At 42.0% G+C, this 7,542-nt stretch overlaps 1 pseudogene; it reads left to right on the plus strand.

Moving 5' to 3' along the window:
- Positions 1-5,485: 5,485 nt before the first annotated feature.
- On the plus strand, positions 5,486-6,546 carry LOC118538684 (large ribosomal subunit protein uL23 pseudogene; annotated as a pseudogene).
- The last annotated feature ends 996 nt before the right edge of the window (positions 6,547-7,542 follow it).

The following is a 7,542-nucleotide window of genomic DNA, read 5'->3' on the forward strand; positions in this document are numbered from 1 at the left end:
TTCTTGGTGAAAAGACTGTTGGAAACCCATAGGGAGTGTATGGTTGTCCCAGGGGTTGGGGGCACTATGGACTTTAGATACCAGGGTGGGTGGCGGGCACTGTAAGTCTGAATTCCTTTGTTATCACTTATGTTTCCTATATGGCTTTGCCCTTTGCCCACTGTGTAGGCTCAGGAATGCTTCATGTGCAAATGGTCCAGAATAAAGAGGGGAGTCTGGTTACACAATGAGAGGCACAGGAGGCGGGCTGAATGGGGACTTGGAAGGGAAATTATCATCTTGTTTGGAGTCATGTGGGGATTAGGGATACCTGTATTTTGAGGTGGGAAAATGCTTTCAAAATGGGGTATTTTCCAGACTAAAAAGACCTAGGGCCATAAACAGCAAGAAGCATGGAATTTAAAGTCATGTTAAGACCAGAGTCCTGACCCAGTGAGGATGGTCAGTATTTTGGAAAGATGAAAAAGCACTGAGGAACATACCCCATTGGAAATAAAGGGAGCCCTCTAGGGAGCTTTCCTGGTGTTACTGGAAGCTGGCCCCTCGCACACAGAGGGCAGGAAGGGACCGAAGAAGGAGGCAGGCCACTCCAGGTTGGTAGATGGCAATTTTAATAAGCAAAATTTTAACAAGCAAAGCAAATACGAGGCTTGTCTCAGGCAGCAGCAAGATGAATGGATCCCTGAATCTGCCTTCCAAACCTTCTAAGTTTATAAAGAGGTGCTAATTGGGCTCAGGCAGGTCTTTTCAACAGCACATCACTATCTCAAGGCTATGCCCTTGGAGCAGCCTCTGGAAGTGGGAAAGGCAAGCAAATCCACGTTCCAAGGTCAGGAGAGAGGATGAGGAGCCTCTGAGTACCCAGGTGCAGCTCATGGGTACGTGGGCGGTCACATCTTTTTTTTTTTTTTTGAGAGATAACGAGAGAACATGAGCAAGAGCAGAAGGGGAGGGGAATAGGGAGAGGGAAAGAGAGAGAATCTTAAGCAGGCTCCCTGCAGAGTGGAGAGACTAACACAGGGAAAGGGGGTAGGGAGGGAGGGCTCCATCTCGCGACCAGGAGATCAGGACCTGAGCTGAAATCGAGTTGCAAGCTTAACTGACTGAGCCACCCAGGTGCCCCTTAAATAATGTTTTAAAGTAAATTCTAATTACTTTATTAGTTGCAAATGACAGAAGCCCAATTTAACATGGCTTTAAAAAAAATGTTTAAGGGGGTATTGCAAATTATTGGCCCATTGAGTGGGAAAATGCAGAACTTCATTGGCTTCAGACATGGCTGAACCAGGTCTGTCTGGCTCCAAATGTTAATGCCTGAAACTACTATTAAAGTTCAGGGGTTGGGGCGCCTGGGTGGCTCAGTCGTTAAGCATCTGCCTTCAGCTCAGGTCATGATCCCAGGGTCCTGGGATCGAGCCCCACATTGGGCTCCCTGCTCCACGGGAAGCCTGCTTCTCCCTCTCCCACTCCCCCTGCTTGTGTTCCCTCTCTCGCTGTCTGTCAAAATAAATAAAATCTTTAAAAAAAAAAGAAAAGAAAAGAATCAGAGTAAAACAATCTGTGGATGACAAAAGATGCAAAATGGCCAAGATTAAAGATCAAGTGAGAGTTCATTTGACAAGGAAATTTAGTTATTTCTGTGACATACAGCATTTTAACATAATGACCCCCCCCAAGCCTAATTAGTTTAACATATCTCTTTGACAAGGTGAAAGAGACAAATCCTTTGAGTCTTTGTTGGAATTTTCCACTCACTTATCCAACTAATACTTACCTAGAGTCCTCTTACATGCAAATCCTTTCCAAACTACACCCACAGAAAACACCCTGCTCCCGGTTGTAGACACCTCAGGTCACACTGCTGACGCTGGGTATGCAAGGCCGTTTCTAGGCCAGAGGTTGATCTTCTCCCCCAGGGGACATTTGGCCCTGTCTGAAGATAGTTTTAGTTGTCACAACTGGAGGAAGGGTTCCTGTTACTGGCATCTAGTGAGTAAAAGGCTGGGATGCTGCTCAACATCCCACCATGCACAGGACATCCTCCCACAACAAAAAAATGATCTTGTCACAAGTGTCAATAGTACTGAGGTTGAGAAGCCTTGATTTAGATCCCACAGTTAAAAGTTGAAAGCTTCTTCATAACAAATCCCCAAATTCGTGGACCTATTCCCCAAGCCTGGATCTAGCTCAGGAATCTACAGTCCAATGGTTTCTTTTTGCCTTTGAGAGGCCAAGCCCTGAAACCAGAATGTATAGAAGTTAAGGAATAGGGCTTTGCAGAAAGACCAACAACAGTGCCTGACACAGATTTGTCCACAGGGTCAAGCCTGGGTTCCTCCCTACAGAGAAGACAGATTTTTCCATGCATCCATAGCTTTAAGACAATCAACTCCACCTTCTTGTCTTAGGGGCACTCACAACGAATAGAGACATTATCCCCAAGTCCTAGAAACCCTTGTTTCAACTACTTCCAGGATGACCTGGCACCAAAAGTACACACTCTATTTTCTACTGAGACACATGGTCTCCTGGATTTCCTCTGTTGTGGCCTCACGTCTATAGCCCCAATGATGGTGGAGAACACTTTTTCCCAAACCATATCATGTGTAAATGTATGCAGTGGTTAAGAACAGATGCAACTTTGAATCTCTGTTTCTCTACCTACTTTGGCTAGTGAGACATCTGACAAACAAGGTCTCAGTTCTGGTTTTACCTGAAAAGTACCTTAAAGTTCTCAAGATAGGATTGAGAATTTTCCCAATACAAAAAGATCTGTTACATCACCCATAATGATGAGCCTTGGACAAGTGACCTGCTCTCTGCACTTCAGTTTTGTCAATCTTAACATGGGAAAATACCAAGTATCTCATTCATCTGTTAGTTTCTATACATAGTAGGTACATAAAAACAAATTGTGCCCCCCACCACTAGTTGGTTTTACTGAAAGCACCATGGTAGGGTGGAAAAGCTTTAAACCCACACAAGTGAGCTTGACTTCCTTTCCCTTCATGAACATGCTGTACATTCTTGGAAAAAAAATTTAACTTGGTTTAGCCTCAACTTCATTATCAATGAGATGCTAGTAATATTTCTTCCTTGAAATAATGTAATATGATTCCATTTATGTGATATGTACAGCACAGCTTTAAAAAAATCTCACATTTTAAAAATCAGTAATGAAGGGAGGGAAAACTGAGTGGGAAGAAATCAGAGAGGGCAGACAAACCATGAGAGACTCTGGACTCTGGGAAACAAACTGAGGGTTACAGAAGGGAGGGTGTGGGGGGATGGGGTAGCCGGGTGATGGGTATTAAGGAGGGCACGTGTTGTGATGGGTGTGATATGCAACTAATGAATCATTGAACACTACATCAGAAACTAATGATGTACTATATGGTGGCTAACTGAACATAATAAAAAAAATCAGTAATGAAACAGCAGACCTGAACACCACCACAGACCAAATGGACCTCACAATCATATAATTTTTAGAAAATTTAAATTCAATTAGCCGACATATAGTACATCAGATTCAGGTGTAGAGTTCAATAATTCATCAGTTGTGTATAACACCCAGTGCTCATATCACATACCCTCCTTAATGCCCATAACCCAATTACCCCATCCCCCCACACCTCCCCTCCAGCAACCCTCAGTTTGTTCCCCATAGTTAAGAGTCTTTCATGGTTGTCTCCCTCCCTGATGACTTCTCAGTTTTCCCTCCCTTCCCCAATGGTCCTCTGCACTGTTTCTTATATTCTACATGAGTGAAACCATATGATAATTGTCTTTCTCTGCTTGACTTATTTTGTTCAATGTAATACCCTCCAGTTCCATCCACACTGATGTAAATGGTAAGTGTTCATCCTTTCTGATGGCTGAGTAATATTCCATTGTGTATATATACCACATCTTCTTTGTCCATTCATCTGTCGATGGACATCTCAGTTCTTTCCACAGCAATGTGGCAGGATATAAAAATCAATGCACAGAAATCAGTTGCATTTTTTTTTAAGATTTTATTTATTTGACAGAGACACAGCAAGAGAAGGAACACAAACAGAGGGAGTGGGAGAGGGAGAAGCAGGCTTCCTGCTGAGCAGAGAGCCCAATGCGGGGCTCGACCCCAGGACCCTGGGATCATGACCTGAGCCGAAGGCAGACGTTTAACAACTGAGCCACCCAGGCGCCCCATCAGTTGCATTTCTATACACTAACAATGAGACAGAAGAAAGAAATTAAGGAATCAATCTCATTTACAACTGCACCAAAAACCATTAGATACCTAGGAATAAATCTAATCAAAGAGGTAAAGGATCTGTACTCTAGAAACTACACAACACTCATGAAAGAAATTGAAGAAGACACAAAAAGATGGAAAAAGATTCCATGCTCATGGATCGGAAGAATGAACATTGTTAAAATGTCTATGCTACCCAGAGCAATCTATTACCTTCAATGCCATCTCGATCAAAATTCCAATGACATTTTTCAAAGTGCTGGAACAAACAATCCTAAAATTTGTATGGAATCAGAAAAGACCCCGAATCGCCAAGGAAATGTTGAAAAAGAAGAACAAAGCTGGGGCATCACGTTGCCCGATTTCAAGCTGTATTACAAAGCAGTGATCACTAAGACAGCAGGGTGCTGGCACAAAAACAGACATATAGACCAATGGAACAGAATAGAGAGCCCAGATATGGACCCTCAACTCTATGGTCAAATAATCTTTGACAAAGCAGGAAAAAATATGCAATGGAAAAAAGACGGTCTCTTCAATAAATGGTGCTGGGAAAATTGGACAGCCACATGCCGAAGAATGAAACTCAACCATTCTCTAACACCATACACAAAGCTAAACTCTAAATGGATGAAAGGCCTCAATGTGAGACAGGAATCCATCAAAATCCTAGAGGAGAACATAGGCAGTAACCTCTTTGACATCGGCCACAGCAACTTCTTTCAAGATTCATCTCCAAAGGCTAGTGAAACAAAAGCAAAAATGAACTTTTGGGACTTCATCAAGATAAAAAGCTTCTGCACAGCAAAGGAAACAGTCAAAACAAAGAGGCAACCCACAGAATGGGAGAAGATATTTGCAAATGACACTACAGACAAAGGGCTGGTATCCAAGATCTATAAAGAACTTCTCAAACTCAACACCCAAAAAACAAATAATCAAGTCAAAAAAATGGGAAGACATGAACAGACACTTCTCCAAAGATGACATACAAATTGCTAACAGACACATGAAAAAATGTTCATCATCATTAGCCATCAGGGAAACTCAAATCAAAACCACATTGAGATACCACTCATCAGGGCTCATCAGAAAATTTCCATTAGATCCCAGGGAAATAATTCTATACCCCAACCAGAGGAGCTAAAATGGTAAGGGCTGACATCCAGTGTTGTCACCGATGTGGAGCTTGAATAACCTTGCCTTCCCTATAGGAGTGTGAAAAGATACGGCCACTGTGTACAGCTGCGTGGCAGCAAATCCTAGAGCTACATGTGCACAGATCCTGCAATTCCCCTCCCAGGCACATGTCCAAAAGACTTGAACGAGAATGTTTACAGCAACTCTAACTGATGATAGTCAAACACTTGGAAGAAGTGTCCACCAATGTGGAAATGTGCTACATCCATACAATGGCATTCTATACAGAAATATAAAAGCAAAACAACACATGCAACAGCATGAATCAACCTCACAATTACTATGTTGAGCAGAAGAGTCCCGATCACAACAGGTACACACTGCATAATATCTTTATATGAAACTCAGAAATTAACCCACCATGATAGAATTTAGAATAGTGATTAGTGCTGGGGGAGCCTGGGAGGGGCACTTGGAGGCATTCTAGAGCACTGGAAATATTCAGGGTCAAACAGGAGAGGGTGCAATGCAATATATGTAAAAGGCATTAAGCTGCTATCAGGACAAGTCTGAATCAAAAGTGAACAAGGACCCCTTTTACGAAGATGGTGCCAAAGGCTCAGAAGGAAGCCCCTGCCCCTCCCAAAGCCAAAGCTGAAGCCAAAGCCAAAGCAAAGGCTTTGAAGGCCAAGAAGGTGCTGAAACGTGTCGTCACAAAAAAGAAAAAAAAAAAAAAGAGGATCCGCACATCACCTACATTCCGATGACCCAAGACACTGCGTCTCTGAAGGCAGCCCAAATATCCTCGAAAGAGCACCCCCAGGAGAAACAAGCTTGATCACTATGTCATCATCAAGGTCCCCCTGACTACTGAGTCAGCCACAAAGAAAATAGAAGACAACAACACATTTGTGTTCATTGTGGATGTCAAGGTCAACAAGCACCAGATCAAACAGGCTATGAAGAAGCTCTATGACATTGACATGGCCAAGATGAACACTTTGATCAGGCCTGATGGAGAGAAGAAGGCCTATGTTTGACTGGCTCCTGACTATGATGGTTTGGATGTTGCCAACAAAATTGGGATCATCTAAACTGAGTCCAGCTGGCTAAATCTAAATTTTTTCACCATAAAAAAAAATTAACAAGGAGCTGAAATGTCCTTCAACAGATGAATGGATAAAGATGACGTGTTGTGATGAGCACTGGGTGTTAGAGGCAACTAATTAATCATTGAACAGTACATCAAAAACTAATGATGTACTATATGTTGGCTAATTGAATTTAAATTTTTAAAAAGTTAACAATTATTAATTCTTACTCGTGTAAAAGGGGGAAAGGATTTTCCTCATTTTCAGATTTCCATCTTATTGAGGTATAATTGACAAAACTGTAAGATATTTAAATTGTATATTGTGGTGATTTGATAAATGAGCAGAGAGCCCAATGAAGGGTTCCCCCCATCGAGTGAATTAACATATCCATCACCTCACTTATTATATATACATGTGAAAACATTCAAGTTCTACTCAAATTTCAGTTATATAATACTGTGTTATCAAGTACAATCACCGTGTTTTACATTAGATCCTCAGATCTTATAGCTAAAAGTTGTACCTTTTTACCAATCTCTCCCTATCTCCCCCATCTTCCAATCCCCTGCCACACGGATTTGCCTGGAAGAACTTTTGCTAAGTGAAATAAGCCAGACAGAGACAAATAATGCATGGTATCACTTACATGTGTAATCTTAAAAGTAAAAAATCATAGAAACAGGGAGTAGACAAGTGGCTGCCCCTTCCTTTGATTAGGCCATTTCTTTAGCAAACTTGTCATTATAAATTCTTTCTCTGTCCCTTTGAGATGCATAGAAGTATCTGAAAAGTCTAAATTGCCTCTTGCTGCTGTTAACCACCTTTGAGGTGTAAACGCCAAGGGAGATAGCACCCCTATCCCTTGGTCTCTGGGACTTTAATTCAGGTCCTGGTTCCACGTTGTGATTACCTGCCTATCCTAGAGAAGCTGTAAGTTTCATTACTTTTTTGGTGAAAGACCATTAGCTCACACAAATGGCCACCCCAATTACCAGGTAAATTTAGGATGAAAGACACGTATCAAATGTTGCCGTCAACTCTCATACAAGTCCTCGTACTTAACGACCA

This window comes from Halichoerus grypus, chromosome 15 (assembly GCF_964656455.1).
Source record: "Halichoerus grypus chromosome 15, mHalGry1.hap1.1, whole genome shotgun sequence".
Taxonomy (NCBI): domain Eukaryota; kingdom Metazoa; phylum Chordata; class Mammalia; order Carnivora; family Phocidae; genus Halichoerus; species Halichoerus grypus.